Below are 17,540 nucleotides of genomic sequence, written 5' to 3'. Positions count from 1 at the left end.
TGCAGCTCCGTGTCAATGTACTTATGCGCTGTCAAGAATATTTCCTTATTGAGTTAGACGCATTTAGATTTCCAGAGGATAAAGGGCGATCAATCACTGCGGCACTTCCTTAGATTTAAGGTGTAATATAAATGCAAAATATTTGTGATATGAATATGGGATGTAGAAGGGGGTGATGGAAGATCCAGAACCTGAGATGGGTTAAGGAGGAAAGAAGGAGAATTGTAATGTGATAAAATATTCTTCTGTGTTTCTGGGGTATAAATAACCCGGCAGCCGCCATGAAAGTATTGTCAGAAATTTGCTTGCAAAGATGATTAAAAAATAAGCAGTAAAATCTATCGCTGCAACGCAGAATATTGAGCGTAAGAACTTTTACCGATCTTCAAGAAGTATCCTCACTGTGGGGAAACGCTGCTGGCAGCTCTTTTGGATGCAATGTTAACCCTTTCAAGACTGGGGGTGTTTTTTTTTTTTTTGCCTTGATGACCAGAGCAAAATTTCACTTTTTGGAATACTGAATTGTAAATCGTAGTAAGAAAAAAAAAATATGTTGGCACAAAATTGCTTTACACGGTGGATTACTAGTAAATCAATATATTTTGAGAGTTCGTGGTCAGATACGGCGGTGATCAGCTTGCATGAGTTTAGACATAGGACTAGAGATAAGCGAACCCGAACTTAAAAGTGCTAAACACCGAACATGGACTTTCCCCGTCCGTTGCAATGTTTGGCGTTCCGGGTGAAATCCGTTGGAGAGAGAGAGATTTTTTATTTTCTTACCCAGACCCAAAGTTCGGGATTCCATTGTTTTCAATGGGGTTTGGGTTCTGGTTTAAGTTCGGGTACAGATCTGGTACCCGAACCAAACTTGGGAATAAAGTTCGGGTTGGGTATCGGAACCCAAACTTCCACAAGTCCGCTCATCCTTACATAAGACCTGATTCATCAAAGCAATTTTGCCCAAATTTTGGAGCAAATTGTTTAGAAAATGTGCAATTTTTTTTTCACAAAAATGTTTTTTTTTTTTTTTACGCCAGTTTCTCCCAGCTCCATAAAAAAGGGAGGAGCTGGTGCGGGATGGGGGGTGTGGCACGGACATGAAATCATAGTTCATTTGATTCATGACGAGCTGTGACGTTCCAGGGACTGGAGTAAGATCTGGAGATGCACGGAGGCGCATGACAGTCGTCAGATGCTCCAGATTCATTAAGAGACATGTGCATCCTTAAGGAAATCTGCCAGCAGCTTTTTGCTATTTAATCTAAGAGCAGCATGATGTAGGGGAAGAGACCCTGATTCCAGTGATGTATCACTTATTAGGCTGTGTGCTGTAGTTTCAATACAATCAGTGTTTTATCAGCAGGAGATTATCACTGCAGGACTAGGTGTCACGTGCAGGTCAGTTAGGCTAATCTGTGTAACCCCATCCTTATCACTGATTGGCAGCTTTCTGCCTATGCACAGTGCAAACAGGAAGCTGCCAATCAGTGGGGTGGGCGGGGTTATACACAGCTCAGCATTTGAGCTCTGATAGTTTATTGGGTGCAATAGCTATGATAGAATCTATGAGAGCTCAGAATGCTGAGCTGTGTATAACCCCACCCACACCACTGATTGGCAGCTTCCTGTGCATAGGCAGAAAGCTGCCAATCAGCGATAAGGATAGGGTTACACAGAATAGCTTGACTGACCTGCACGTGACACATAGTCCTGCAGTGATGATCTCCTGCTGATAAAACGGAAAAAGGGATTGTATTGAAACGACAGCACTCAGCCTAATAAGTGATACATCGCTGGAATCAGGGTCTCTTCCCCTACATCATGCTGCTCTCAGATTAAATAAAAAACCTGCTGTCAGATTAGATTCCCTATAACAAGTAGACTACTGATTTGGTAGTGCATGGATAGCAATTCATCTCAATAAAGTGAATAATTTAGGAAAAATTATCAAGTGACAGCAAAGATGTACAGTATAGATGGAGAACAAAAAAGGTCTGTTACTAAAGAGATACATAAATCTGCATGGGAGCTTTGTACACAAAGTGTAATATCTAGCTGCAATTTTGGGCAGCTCTTTTATTTTATATGTATTGAGCGATAAATATTGTTACAAGGCAGGAAAAATCCTCGAATTTTCAAACCACAGAATCCCCCTGAAGAATTCAGTCACTGTCTCGTAGCTCCGGCCAAAAGCCTTTGTATTTTATTCTTAGTAACGCAGGTAAAAGAGAAGTAAAAGGAAAACTGTTTGTTTTCATTGCTAAACACTTACTACAAATGAGATGTCCACAGGGAAGGTCGGCCACTGAGTGAGATAGATTCCAAGGGAGAAAAAGTTCTTTCTCAAATATAATTATTCCCCGGAGTGGAGCAGACGGAATTACTCTTACTGCCTTCTTTATACTCCAGACAGAAAGGTTTGCATTTAAATGTTGTTTTGCAAGACTGTAGTCGCCATTACACCTGGCGGATACACTGCAAAGACCATATATAAATCTGTCACAAAGTCAAATCAATACCTATAAAGGCTCAGATATCACTGATGAGGAAAGATCAGACATTGCTATAAGGACAGGTTCACATGACAGTATAAAAAATCATTCAGAGTTGCATCCGCTTTTTCTTTCACTTGTCATCCGTGTACAATACGTTTTTTTGCTCAGCAGCTATTAACCATTTACATGACCATTTACAGTTTCCTATGCTACAGAATTGCAATGTATCCGTAAAAATCGGATGCTATTCTGTAGCTCCGTTATGGCATCTGATTTTTTTCTCGCACCCATAGACTTGAATGGCCGAGTCTCATCCGGTTTTCGGAGAAAAATCGTGCATGCTGCAACATTTTTCACATGCAGATTCAATCAGCGAAAAAAATTGTTCGTCTGCACTGCCCCATTGAATAACTTTGGTCCGAGTACGATCCATTTTTTTTTTTTACCGGATACTTGAACTAAAAATACAGTGGTGTGAATGAGCCCTTATACAAAGTCTCGTGACTCAATGCCCACAACAGAGTCAATGATGCCGATCAAGCCTATTATGGGGGAGGGGAGAGATTTCACGTAGAGGGAATTTCTTGCAGAAAAGGTAAAGCAGTTCTGTAGATATACAGACCATCGCAGCAGTGGTGGTCATAGATTATGAAGCCTCATAAATGCTATCTCAATAGGGATGACAGACATGTTAAGTATATATTTATTACTATATAAGTATTTCTTAATATTATCTGCTATTATCATATAATACGAAGAGAGCAATCACTGGAGAAGGACATCATGGTCGAAAGAATAGAAGGAACAAGGAGAAGAGGAAGTTCAGCAACCCGATAGCTTGATAGAATCAAGATAAGGAAGAACAAGGAAGAGGAAGACTAGCAACCCAATGGCTTGATACTATCAAGATCAGGAAGAACAAGGAAGAGGAAGACCAGCAACCCAGTGGCTTGATACTATCAAGATAAGGAAGAACAAGGAAGAGGAAGACCAGCAACCTGATGGATTGATATTATCAAGATGAGGAAGAACAAGGAAGAGGAAGACCAGCAACCCAATGGATTGATATTATCAAGATGAGGAAGAACAAGGAAGCAAAAGACCAGCAACACGCTGGCTTGATATAATCAAGATAGCGGTGGAGAAGACCCTGGTGGACCTATCTAGGCTTGCACAAGATCGATCTTCTTACAGAGCGTTCATCCATCAAGTTACCATGGCTCGAGATCGAACTGAAGGTCATTAATAATATTAATAATTATTATTATATATTTATTTATTTTATTAGACTTGCACTAAAAATGATTCAACCCCCATCGTAAATTAGGTTTATTAGTCAAATTTACCAACTTTCTGCTGTTTGCAATAAACCACTCAAACAAGAACAATGTTTACAGCTCAACACAACTAATATAACAAGTGGTTTCTCCAAATTCACCACTAAAAAATACACTTTTAATGAGTATTGTAGTCTCAGAATTATTCACCACTTTATGACAATTGTCTTTAGTACTGAAAAGAGCCCACTGTAAATGTACACCAGCTTTTGGCAGCGTTCCTGAGTAATATTAGCCCATATCTCATGTGGAAATGGCCTCCAGGTCACTAATATCCTTAGGTTTGGGTGCTGCAACCACCAAAAATGTTCTATATGGTTCAAATCAGGCACCAGTGATGGCCACTCCAGAATCTTCCATCATTTTTATTGCACAGCCCTATATTACAATATAATATGTATTCAATAATATTATTTGTTATTTATTATAGATTTATTATTATATTGTATTTTTATTTAGTATGTTTTTTTTTAATATTACTATATGTTATTTACTTATAGGAAAATATATCTTAGACTTCTATTCTCATATATGTCCGCCCCAGTGAAATGCATACTGGTATATTAGGAAGTTCAAAAGAGAGATGTAGACTGTGGGCAAGTGTGTATCAGCCCATAAACCAGAAACGAAAAACACGTTTGTTCCTAATGAGCCTTATGAGCAGATGAATGCAAATACAGTGGTGTGAAAAAGGGTTTGCCACCTTCTTGATTTCTTATTCTTTTGCATGCTTGTCACACTTAAATGTTTCAGATCATAAAACAGATTTAAATATTAGACAAAGATAACACAAGTAATCACAAAATGCAGTATTTAAATGAAGGTCTTTATTATTAAGGGAAAAAGAAATCCAAACCTACAGGGCCCTGTGTGAAAAAGTGATTGCCTACTAAACCTAATAACTGGTTGGGCCACTCTTAGCAGCAACAACTGCAATCAAAAGTTTGCAATAACTGGCAATGAGTCTTTTACAACACTCTGGAAGAATTTTGGACCACTCATCTCTGCCGAATTGCTGTAATTTATCCACATTGAAGGGTTTCCGAGCATGAACTGCCTGTTTAAGGACATGCCACAACATCTCAATCGGATTAAGGTCAGGACTTTGACTAGGCCGCTCTAAAGTCTTAATTTTGTTTTTCTTAAGTCATTCAGAGGTGGACTTGCTGATGTGTTTTGGATCATTGTCCTGCTGCATAACCTAAGTGCACTTCAGACTGAAGTCACGAAAAGATGGCTGGAAATTCTCCTCCAGAAGAATTTATGGTTCCATTTACCACAGCAAGTCTTTCAGGTCCTGAAGCAACGAAACAGCCCCAGGCTATCACACTACCACCACCATATTTTACGGTTGGTATGATGTTCTTTTTCTAAAATGTTGTGCTACTTCTATGCCAGATGTAATGGGACATAGACCTTCCAAAAAGGAAAATTTTTGTCTCGTCAGTCCACAAAGTATTGTCCCAAAAGTATTGGCAATCATCACAATGTTTTCTGGCAAAACTGATTCTTTTTGCTCAGCAGTGATTTTCGTTTTGGAACTCTGCCATGCATGCCATTTTTGCCCAGTCGTTCTTATGGTGGAATTATGAACACTGACCTTAACTGAGGCAAGTGAGGCCTGCAGTACTTTGGATGTTCTTGTGGGGTCTTTTGGGACCTTTTGGATGAGCTGTTGCTGCGCTCTTGGGGTAATTTTGGTCGGCCGGCCATTCCTAGGAAGGTTCACCACTGTTCCATGTTTTCGCCATTTGGGGATAATGTCTCTCACTGTGGTTCGCTGGAGTCCCAAAGCTTTAAAAATGGAGTTATAATCTTTTCCAGACTGATAGATATCAATCACTTTGTTTCTCATTTGTTCCTGAATTTGTTTGGAACGCAGCATGATATCTATCTTTTGAGGATCTTTTGGTCTACTTCACTTTGTCAGGTAGGTCCTATTTAAGTGATTTCTTGATTGAGAACAGGTGAAGCAGGCCTGTGTGTGGCTAGGAAAATGGAATTCAGCTTTCCAAAGATGTGATAAACCACAGGTAATTTATGTTTTAAAGGTTGGGGGGGCAATAACTTTTTCACACAGGGCCCTGTAGGTTTGTTTTTCTTTTTTCCTTAATAATTAAGACCTTCATTTAAAAACTGCATTTTGCGTTTACTTGTGTTATTTTTGTCAAATATTTAAATTTGTTTTGTGATTTGAAACATTTAAGTGACAAACATGCAAAAGAATAAGAAATCAGGAGGGGGGGGGAACACTTTTTCACACCACTGTATGTTGGTGGTACTCACCCGGTGGATGTGGTGGCGACACTCACCCAATGGATGTGGTGGAGATACTCACCCAGTGGATGTGGTGGCGGCACTCACTTTGGAGATGTGGTGGCAGCACTCTCCCAGTGGATGTGGTGGCGGCACTCACCCAGTGGATGCGGTGGCGGCACTCACCCAGGGGATGCGGTGGCGGCACTCACCCAGTGGACATGGTGGCGCCACTCATCCGGCAGCAACACTCACACGGTGAATGTGGTGGCGACACTCACTTTGGGAATGTGGTGGCGACACTCACTTTGGGAATGTGGTGGCGACACTCACTTTGGGAATGTGGTGGCGACAATCACCCTGGGAATGTGGTGGCGGCACTCACTTTGGAGATGTGGTGGCAGCACTCACCCAGTGGATGTGGTGGCGGCACTCACCCAGGGGATGCGGTGGCGGCACCCACCCAGGGGATGCGGTGGCGGCACTCACCCAGTGGACATGGTGGCGACACTCACCCAGTGGACATGGTGGCGACACTCATCCGGCAGCAACACTCACACGGTGAATGTGGTGGCGACACTCACTTTGGGAATGTGGTGGCGACACTCACTTTGGGAATGTGGTGGCGACAATCACCCTGGGAATGTGGTGGCGACAATCACCCTGGGAATGTGGTGGCGACACTCAACCTGGGAATGTGGTGGCGACACTCACCCTGGGAATGTGGTGGCGACACTCACCCTGGGAATGTGGTGGCGACACTCACCCTGGGAATGTGGTGGCGACACTCACCCGGGGAATGTGGTGGCGACACTCACCCGGGGAATGTGGTGGCGACACTCACCCGGGGAATGTGGTGGCGACACTCACCCGGGGAATGTGGTGGCGACACTCACCCGGGGAATGTGGTGGCGACAATCACCCTGGGAATGTGGTGGCGGCACTCACTTTGGAGATGTGGTGGCAGCACTCACCCAGTGGATGTGGTGGCGGCACTCACCCAGGGGATGCGGTGGCGGCACTCACCCAGTGGACATGGTGGCGACACTCACCCAGTGGACATGGTGGCGACACTCATCCGGCAGCAACACTCACACGGTGAGTGTGGTGGCGACACTCACTTTGGGAATGTTGTGGCGACACTCACTTTGGGAATGTGGTGGCGACAATCACCCTGGGAATGTGGTGGCGACACTCAACCTGGGAATGTGGTGGCGACACTCACCCTGGGAATGTGGTGGCGACACTCACCCTGGGAATGTGGTGGCGACACTCACCCGGGGAATGTGGTGGCGACACTCACCTGGGGAATGTGGTGGCGACACTCACCCGGGGAATGTGGTGGCGACACTCACCAGGGGAATGTGGTGGCGACACTCACCAGGGGAATGTGGTGGCGACACTCACCCGGGGAATGTGGTGGCGACACTCACCCGGGGAATGTGGTGGCGACACTCACCCGGGGAATGTGGTGGCGACACTCACCAGGGGAATGTGGTGGCGACACTCACCAGGGGAATGTGGTGGCGACACTCACCCGGGGAATGTGGTGGCGACACTCACCCGGGGAATGTGGTGGCGACACTCACCCGGGGAATGTGGTGGCGACACTCACCCGGTGGATGTGGTGGCGACACTCACCCGGTGGATGTGGTGGCGACACTCACCCAGTGGATGTGGTGGCGACACTCACCCGGTGGATGTGGTGGCGACACTCACCCGGTGGATGTGGTGGCGACACTCACCCGGTGGATGTGGTGGCGACACTCACCCGGTGGATGGGTGTTTGCCATTATGAACATAATCACTCCTCCAAATCCATTGTACATAGAATACTCATTTCCCAAGGAGGACACTAAATCCTAACTTCCCTGATACAGCCAGAACACAAGAGCTAGACAAAAAGATAAAAACTGGGGAAACAACTTGATGGACATGTGTTTTTCTCAGCCATACTAACTATGTAATTAAAAAAAAATCGGAATGATTTTGAAATATATTGCACTTTCATAAAAGAACTTTTATAGCTGAATAATTTTCTTAGATAGTGTATACCTTGCATTTCTCTTTATTGATTTTCACCATGTTTTTTGGGATTATTTTCTCCCGGGTTTCCTTTCCTTGAAGCATAGGCAGAGCAGCAACCTTGAGCAATTGCCGATTAATAATCACAGCATCACGCGTATACCAGTGTTGTGCCTGTTTGGTAGCACAACCAGATTTGGTGAGCAGATTTCTTTTTCATGCTGCACATGTTGATGTGAAGTCCATCACCATAGAGCACTTTTCTTTTAGATTTTCCATAGGTTTCCAAAATACTCAGACAGATTACCTGAGCAAGCCTAAAAAGACCTTAGGTTAACCCCTCAGAAATGCTTGCCAGTTTACCAGAGAAACCAGACACAAATTAGTACAGAGGGAGCTTTCCATAGGAGAAGGGAGCAAGGCCCGGCACTAGAGCTGGGACAGGTAACACTAATATATGAGTATCAACCATAAATAATATGTAAAAAAAACCTGTCTACTGACTCTCATAAATTTACTGTTTAATATTGAAATATCTCAAAACAGTCATAATAGCTTATATTAGTGCCTAAAGGGATCCAGGGTCACCTTGTCTGCAACTTAGAAGAACAGCAGCACTGGACCCCAAAACAAAATGCTGAAGAAGAAGAAAAAATAAGTGATGTGTGGGAATGTGCAGATTTGAAAAAAAAAATAGGATCATTGCAGAAAGGGAAGTTGGTAACAAAGACACTGAATACTTTTTAATAAAGTTGGGCCGATCGATTTCCAGGAATTTGGTCCATCGGCCAAGTCAGTAGCCTCTGGCCGCTGGAGGAGAGCCTCACATTTCTTTTACCCTCTGGGATCTGTTTTAATTAGCCGGTGTGTTACACCGTAATGATGATATCGCAGCAGCCCTCCTTATCAAAAGTTGTGCCGGCTCTTGTAGACAGGGCAATAGCATAGACTGTGCTGCTACATTCAGGTGAATGCTGCGGAGTGGCCCCTTTCACAGCAGTGGGTTTGGGTCAGACCCCCACAATCATATATAGATGCTCAATTTCTAAGGATAGGTCATCAATTAATAATCCAAATAAAACACAGACCCACAATCTCACGCTTCAGCTCCTTGATGAGCCACCCACCCGCCTGCCAGTAAGAGGCGGCTTACACGGAATAAGCAGCGCTCTGAACTGTCATTTCATTTTCCATAATTAACGGTATTATTTAATAATCTGTGAAAATGATCCAATGTGTTTAATACCAACAATAATCCATGCTTAGGAAACACATCTGTCCCCTATAAAATAATTAGAGATGATTAATCCCGATTATATAAATCCTGCCGCAGAACAGACACAAAATTATCGAGTTCTGGAGACTTTATTACAAAAATTGATTTAAAAAATGTAAACTCTTTTTGTCACTTCCAATTAATGCTTCTCCGAGAGAAGAACACACAGAGTACAACTGCTCCCAAAGGCGTAAATTAAAGAAGTTGTCCACTACTTGGACAACCTGTTCTCATACCCCACGCTTTGCCCTGATACAATATAAAAGCTTACACTCCCCTGCCATGCTGTTGCTGTTCCAGCGGCGTCGGCACTCGCTGTCTCGGGGCTCCCGTGCTGTCTTTGTGAGCCTGACGCCTAATCAGCGCTGGTGTCGTCTTCTGTCGAATTGAACATGAAGAAGAAATTCAGGCTGCACCTGATCTCTGATTTCCTCTTCATGTTCAATCCGTACGTAGGCAGGGAAGTGAGCCAGCGCTGATTGGACGCCCGGGAGCCCCACGACAGCGAGTGCCAACACTGCTGGAACGGTGCCGGCACAGGAGGTGAGTATAGGCTTTTTTATTTTATCGAGGCCAAACATTTAGATCAAGAAGGGGTTGTCTTAGTAGTGGACAACCCCTTTAAAGGACATCTGTCAGCACAAAATGACTGGTCAAACCAAGCACAAGCACCCGGTGCACCCTTGGCGTGGCCAAGCAGTTCAGTGCACCTCCCAACTTACTTGTTTTCCAACTATCTCTTCTCATCCTTGATTGACAGCTCTGACTTTACAGGAGCTAGAGAAGGGCTGAGATAAAGTGGAAAACAGGCAGGTGGGAAAGTGCGCTGAACTGGTTGGCCACACCAAGGGTGCACTGACCCCATATGCTTGGTTTGAACAGTCATTCTGTGCTGACAGATTCCCTTTAATTGCATGAGATGGTCAAAATGATCTATTAGTATGTATTGATGATATGGTTTAGGCAATACTAACAAATGACATTACAGCAAATGAAAGGGTTTGTCTCATTAACCCTTTTAGACCACATGGGCAACATAGAGTGAGGTCACAAATATGATATTACACTCAATGAACCAGAGAAAAGAACCGCTTGCAAAGAACGTCCCTCTCATTGGAGAAACTACTCTATGTATAAGATCGATAACCGTTCATTTCAACAGCAGTCATATAACACTACATTTCTCCTTCCATGACAGTATAGAACTTCTACCAATGATAGAAGATCTGATCTGACGATCCTCGCTAATCAATTGCTGCGATCTGCGTATACGTAGGGGTAAAACATGTAATATATAGTAAACGTTTAATCTGGAAATAAGTCTCCGAGCAGATAGCGACAATTAACAAAATGTAAATGCAAAGTGGAAAATGCAGCTTTTGTATTAATTTTAACTATTTATCATATTTATGAATGTACTGAAACCAAGATGTGCATCTTCCCTTGTACTGAATTTTGTAATATAAAACGGCCATATAATATATACAAAGTAACAGTGAAAATCTCTGGCACAAAGCAATGAAAGGAAATCCTGCAGTGCCCTCTGCTGGTACAAAGCTAAAACTACACACATGTAATAAAGCAATGCAAATAATGAAATTTGCAATAATTAATGCTGGGGATTATTGTTCTATTGTTTCATATGCATCAATTATTTTTTAAAAAAGTTCATTTTATATATATATATATATATATATATATATATATATAATTTTTTTTTTATTAGCCTTTTTTCTTCCTCTGAAAAAAACTTTGAAAGCCTCTGTATTATGAAATAGATGCTTCTCCTAATTAATAGCAGAAATAGTACAAACTATTCACTGTGGCAAATCACAGGGGTGACATGAGTGACCATTGTACTGGAAATACAGTGCAATGTAGGATGTAAAATGAAGATTTCTGGCTAGAAAAGGGGCCATTCCCAACACTAGCCATGAACTTAGACTGTTATGCCACACTTTCCTATTGTTGGTGATAATGTTGAGAAGAGAGCGGAATATTTAAAGGAGTCGTCCAGGTTTTGGGTACAAGTCTGCAGTCACTGTAGGTGACTGCAGACTTGTGAATCTGCACAGAGTGCAGCGTGCGCACTGTTAGGATTCTCCGGTGCCAGGAATGGACGGATGCGTGACTGCAAGCATGCAATTTTTATGTGTGTCGACTAGATGTGCACAGCCTCAATACAAGTGAATTGAGCAAGGCCGGACACGTCTTGTCGGAATGTGGCCAGAAGTATGCAAATCACATAATTGCAGTCACGTAACCGTCCACTTTGGGCGCCGGAGAATCCTGACAGTGAGTACTGGGCACAATGTGAGGATTCCTGCAGTCACATAGTGTGACTGCAGACTTGTACCCAAAGACTGGACAACCCCTTAATATTTCTGGGGTTTTCCATTTTTTTGGGGGGGGTGGGAGGGGAATTTTAAACAAGCTTTTGAGCAAAGCAAATCAAATTCACTTTGAATTTTACAAAAATAAATTGGATTTACCAGAACCAAGTTTTTTTGTGATTTTTTTAGCTCAACTCCATGAAATTTGTCTTTTTTTCCTCAATTATTTTTGGAGCTAAGATGGGGTTAAAAAATAAAAAAAATCTGATACTAACCTCACCCCTGGCATGTTCCTCTGCTAGCGCCTTCTCTACAGCTCCAGGGTTCTTGTCTTCAGTTGTGACTTCACGTGAGGCGCAGTCAGCGCTGGAGACAGAAGGGAGGGAGCCAGCAGGGGACTAGGTGTAGGCTGCATGGGTGGGGGGTGGGAGGGGTGAGATAAGTATATTTTTTTAATTTTTAACCCCTCTGTTTATTATGCTATGGGATCTAGAAAGACTTAAAAATATATATACATGTCTGCTAGCGGCAATCAGGGCACATTCGTTTTGCATCAAAGAAGTTGAAGTGAATTGAATATTCTGGCAAAAATCAAGCAAATCTGCTGAATTCTAATTTTAATTTTTTTTTTTCAAGAAAAGGAGTGAGATTGTGCTGCGCTGCTGGTGGAAATTTCAGGATGCCGACGTGTAAGAAACAATTGCAATCTCAACGTGTTTCCGGCTCAAACTGACCTCTTCCTCAGAAGAACCACAATCATAAATCTGCCAAAATGTTCACATTTTTGTCATATTCAATCATCTCAAATTAGAATTTTTTGATCAAACAGTTTACATAAATATGATTGTGACGTTGAGTCACTACTCATGGACAATCCGTGAGACAGGGTATTCAGGAGGTCCAATGTCAGATACCAGGAGGGCTCGTAGTACAGAGGGGCAAGGCAAAGGGTTGGTCAGATACCTAAAAAGTCCTGGGTCAAATGCCAGGTGGGTATGTCAAGACAATGGAGTAAGACAAATGGATAGTCAGAGATCAAGTCCGGGGTCAGATACCTGAAGTCAGAGAGCGACAAGAGCAGAAGGGATAATCCACACGAACAGTCACAAAAAATCCTAGGTCTGGCAACAAGATCAGACAATATCAGACACAGAGGTCAGCATACACCAAACTAAGATAAGCTACAACTGACACTGGACTGCGCACAGCTAGCCAGCTAACTAGCTAGCAAATCACCCAGGAAGGGAGGTACCTGAGGAATAGCCCACAGGGCTGTCAATCAAAGTACTCATAGCCCAGCACGCCTGCGGATCAGATTGGATGACTGGACTGTCACTCACAACACTGACAGTCCAGCATACTATAGATCCCATAGGGCGGCTGAGCTGTCCCTCACAGCGTCCCTAGGCCACAGTAAAGATGAAACTGTGACAATAATATTAATTCCTCTCCCCTCTGAAAAAAAAAAAAAAAAAACATTTTAGCAAAGTTTACACATAGTGGCCATGGCACGTATCTTTTGTAAAGTATAGACGTAGCCTTATTAATGTTTAAAAAATGCATTCAAATCCCTCTGCATTGCCCATTAGTATAAAAATGCCGATAATAATGCCGCAGATGTCAGCTTTTAGCATGTCTCATCTGTGACGTAAATATACGGTGCAGTGCAGGAAAGGGTTAAAGGACTAGGAAATTGGCTAGTCCACTAATTCGATTTTCCTTTTTCAAATGAATCAATGCACAGTGCAAATAAATAAGTATATAAATGCCGTCCTCCTAGCGGAAGCTATAGCACGCAGTTCAGAACCAGTTTTTCCGGCTAATCTTGGTATTTTGCCCAGGGCACAAGGCAGCTCAGTAATTATTACTTCAAGCAAATAAATAGCATCAAAGTTCTCTAGAAAGTGATCAGTATATGTTGTGAAATGTCATTTATTTGGGGTTGGTTAAAGGTCATGTGTCACTAGAAAATGATTTATTGTTTTAATCAGGTTTTGTGTTAAATCTATTTTTTTTACATTTTTGCAGTTTTTTTTGTTTTGTTTTTCCCTCATATCTTTAGTAAGAATAAAAATTAGAAATCTTGCAATTCTCATACCGGCCACTGGGGATTTCTTGAATTGTAACTTCCTGTTGTTTTAGGAAACAACACCCGTACAAAGCAACAATGAAGCAACTAATGCGCATGTGCAAAACTCATTGTGAAGGTAGAGGGAGCAGGGGAGCTGTGATATCACCTATTGCGATTGGATCTTGTGTTATCAGTGGTGTATAGAGGTGTTACCTGTTATTGTAAGCCTGTCTCTGATGATAAGGAAACAACTGTAAACACTTCCTGAAAGGATAGATAGTATGAGTCTAAAACAGCCCCAGTGGCCAGTGTGAAAATTGCAAGATTTCTAATTTTGTTTCTTAATAAAGATCGCAATATAAAAAAAAAAAACATTGCGTTTAAAAAAAAAAAATGCATGTAACACAAAAACATGACTAAAAAAAAAGATAATTTTCTGACACTAAAATGTAAAGGTCTCACAGACAAAACCCAAAGCACAACTTCATATTAGCTAGAACAAATGATGCGATATGACATATCCTGTCCTTGGAGATGCCTCTCGTACAACCTGCAAGGTAATGTGGGACCAGCTATGTCAAACAATTCACTGATTCAAGAAGAGTCCTCTTAATGGGAACCTGTCACATTGTACATGGAGTTCTGATAATACTCGGTCCAAACTCTAATGGTAAAAACTGGCACACTGTTCAAACCTGATGACACTGCTAAAAATCACCGATGAAACTTGGATTGATTTTCTGATGTTCTCAAATGAGAAAACCACTGACGTTTGAATGAAGCCATATATATATATATATATATATATATATATATATATATATATAGTACAGACCAAAAGTTTGGACACACCTTCTCATTTAAAGATTTTTCTGTATTTTCATGACTATGAAAATTGTACATTCACACTGAAGGCATCAAAACTATGAATTAACTCATGTGGAATTATATACTTAACAAAAAAGTGTGAAACAACTGAAAATATGTCTTATATTCTAGGTTCTTCAAAGTAGCCACCTTTTGCTTTGATGACTGCTTTGCACACTCTTGGCATTCTCTTGATGAGCTTCAAGATGTAGTCACCGGAAATGGTCTTCCAACAATCTTGAAGGAGTTCCCAGAGATGCTTAGCACTTGTTGGCCCTTTTGCCTTCACTCTGTCCAGCTCACCCCAAACCATCTCGATTGGGTTCAGGTCTGGTGACTGTGGAGGCCAGGTCATCTGGCGTAGCACCCCATCACTCTCCTTCTTGGTCAAATAGCCCTTACACAGCCTGGAGGTGTGTTTGGGGCCACTGTCCTGTCGAAAAATAAATGATGGTCCAACTAAACGCAAACCGGATGGAATAGCATGCCGCTGCAAGATGCTGTGGTAGCCATGCTGGTTCAGTATGCCTTCAATATTGAATAAATCCCCAACACTGTCACCAGCAAAGCACCCCCCACCATCACACCTCCTCCTCCATGCTTCACGGTGGGAACCAGGCATGTAGAGTCCATCCGTTCACATTTTCTGCGTCGCACAAAGACACAGTGGTTGGAACCAAAGATCTCAAATTTGGACTTATCAAACCAAAGCACAGATTTCCACTGGTCTAATGTCCATTCCTTGTGTTCTTTAGCCTAAACAAGTCTCTTCTGTTTGTTGCCTGTCCTTAGCAGTGGTTTCCTAGCAGCTATTTTACCATGAAGGCCTGCTGCACAAAGTCTCCTCTTAACAGTTGTTGAAGAGATGTGTCTGCTGCTAGAACTCTGTGTGGCATTGACCTGGTCTCTAATCTGAGCTGCTGTTAACCTGCGATTTCTGAGGCTGGTGACTCGGATAAACTTATCCTCAGAAGCAGAGGTGACTCTTGGTCTTCCTTTCCTGGGGCGGTCCTCATGTGAGCCAGTTTCTTTGTAGCGCTTGATGGTTTTTGCAACTGCACTTGGGGACACATTCAAAGTTTGTCCAATTTTTCGGACTGACTGACCTTCATTTTTTAAAGTAATGATGGCCACTCGTTTTTCTTTACTTAGCTGTTTTTTTCTTGCCATAATACAAATTCTAACAGTCTATTCAGTAGGACTATCAGCTGTGTATCCACCTGACTTCTGCACAACACAACTGATGGTCCCAACCCCATTTATAAGGCAAGAAATCCCACTTATTAAACCTGACAGGGCACACCTGTGAAGTGAAAACCATTTCCAGTGACTACCTCTTGAATCTCATCAAGAGAATGCCAAGAGTGTGCAAAGCAGTCATCAAAGCAAAAGGTGGCTACTTTGAAGAACCTAGAATATAAGACATATTTTCAGTTGTTCGACACTTTTTTGTTAAGTAAATAATTCCACATGTGTTAATTCATAGTTTTGATGCCTTCAGTGTGAATGTACAATTTTCAAAGTCATGAAAATACAGAAAAATCTTTAAATGAGAAGGTGTGTCCAAACTTTTGGTCTGTACTGTATATATATATATATATAAATGTACCTAATCTTTTTCTAAAAGAAAAATTATATATATATACACACTGCTCAAAAAAATAAAGGGAACACTTAAACAACAGAATATAACTCCAAGTAAATCAAACTTCTGTGAAATCAAACTGTCCACTTAGGAAGCAACACTGATTGACAATCAATTTCACATGCTGTTGTGCAAATGGAATAGACAATAGATGGAAATTATTGGCAATTATCAAGACACCCTCAATAAAGGAGTGGTTCTGCAGGTGGGGACCACAGACCACATCTCAGTACCAATGCTTTCTGGCTGATGTTTTGGTCACTTTTGAATGTTGGTTGTGCTTTCACACTCGTGGTAGCATGAGACGGACTTTACAACCCACAGAAGTTGCTCAGGTAGTGAAGCTCATCCAGGATGGCACATCAATGCAAGCTGTGGCAAGAAGGTTTGCTGTGTCTGTCAGCGTAGTGTCTAGAGGCTGGAGGCGCTAACAGGAGACAGGCCGGTACACCAGGAGACGTGGAGGGGGCCGTAGGAGGGCAACAATTCAGCAGTAGGACTGCTGCCTCCGCCTCTGTGCAAGGAGGAACAAGAGGAGCACTACCAGAGCCCTGCAAAATGACCTCCAGAAGGCCACAAATGTGCATGTGTCTGCACAAACGGTTAGAAACCGACTCCATGAGGGTGGTATGAGGGCCCAACGTCCACAGATGAGGGTTGTGCTCACAGCCCAACACCGTCCAGGACGCTTGGCATTTGCCACAGAACACCAGGATTGGAAAAGTCGCCACTGGCACCCTGTACCCTTCACAGGTGAAAGCAGGTTCACACTGAGCACATGTGACAGACGTGACAGAGTCTGGAGACGCCATGGAGAGCGATCTGCTGCCTGCAACATCCTTCAGCGTGACTGGTTTGGCAGTGGGTCAGTAATGGTGTGGGGTGGCATTTCTTTGGAGGGCTGCACAGCCCTCCATGTGCTCGTCAGAGGTAGCCTGACTGCCATTAGGTACCGAGATGAGATCCTCAGACCCCTTGTTTGACTTGTTTTAAGGACATTACATCAAAGTTGGATCAGCCTGTAGTGTGTTTTTCCACTTTAATTTTGGGGGTGACTCCAAATCCAGGCCTCCATTGGTTAATAAATTTGATTTCCATTGATGATTTTTGTGTGATTTTGTTGTCAGCACATTCAACTTTGTACAGAACAAAGTATTCAATGAGAATATTTCATTCATTCAGATCTAGGATGGGTTATTTGAGTGTTCCCTTTATTTTTTGAGAAGTGTATA

At 42.5% G+C, this 17,540-nt stretch overlaps 1 protein-coding gene across 3 annotated transcripts in view; it reads right to left on the bottom strand.

Annotated features, from left to right (window-relative positions):
* Positions 1-17,540, bottom strand: part of STK39 (serine/threonine kinase 39) — a 438,417-nt gene that overhangs the window by 271,141 nt on the left and 149,736 nt on the right. The window lies entirely within an intron of this gene.

Source organism: Phyllobates terribilis, unplaced genomic scaffold (assembly GCF_046119375.1).
Source record: "Phyllobates terribilis strain yellow unplaced genomic scaffold, ASM4611937v1 Scaffold_9__5_contigs__length_417890890, whole genome shotgun sequence".
NCBI classification, from domain to species: Eukaryota; Metazoa; Chordata; class Amphibia; order Anura; family Dendrobatidae; genus Phyllobates; species Phyllobates terribilis.
Note: the sequence above shows the minus strand (reverse complement) of the source record. Positions and strands in the feature narration are given on the sequence as shown.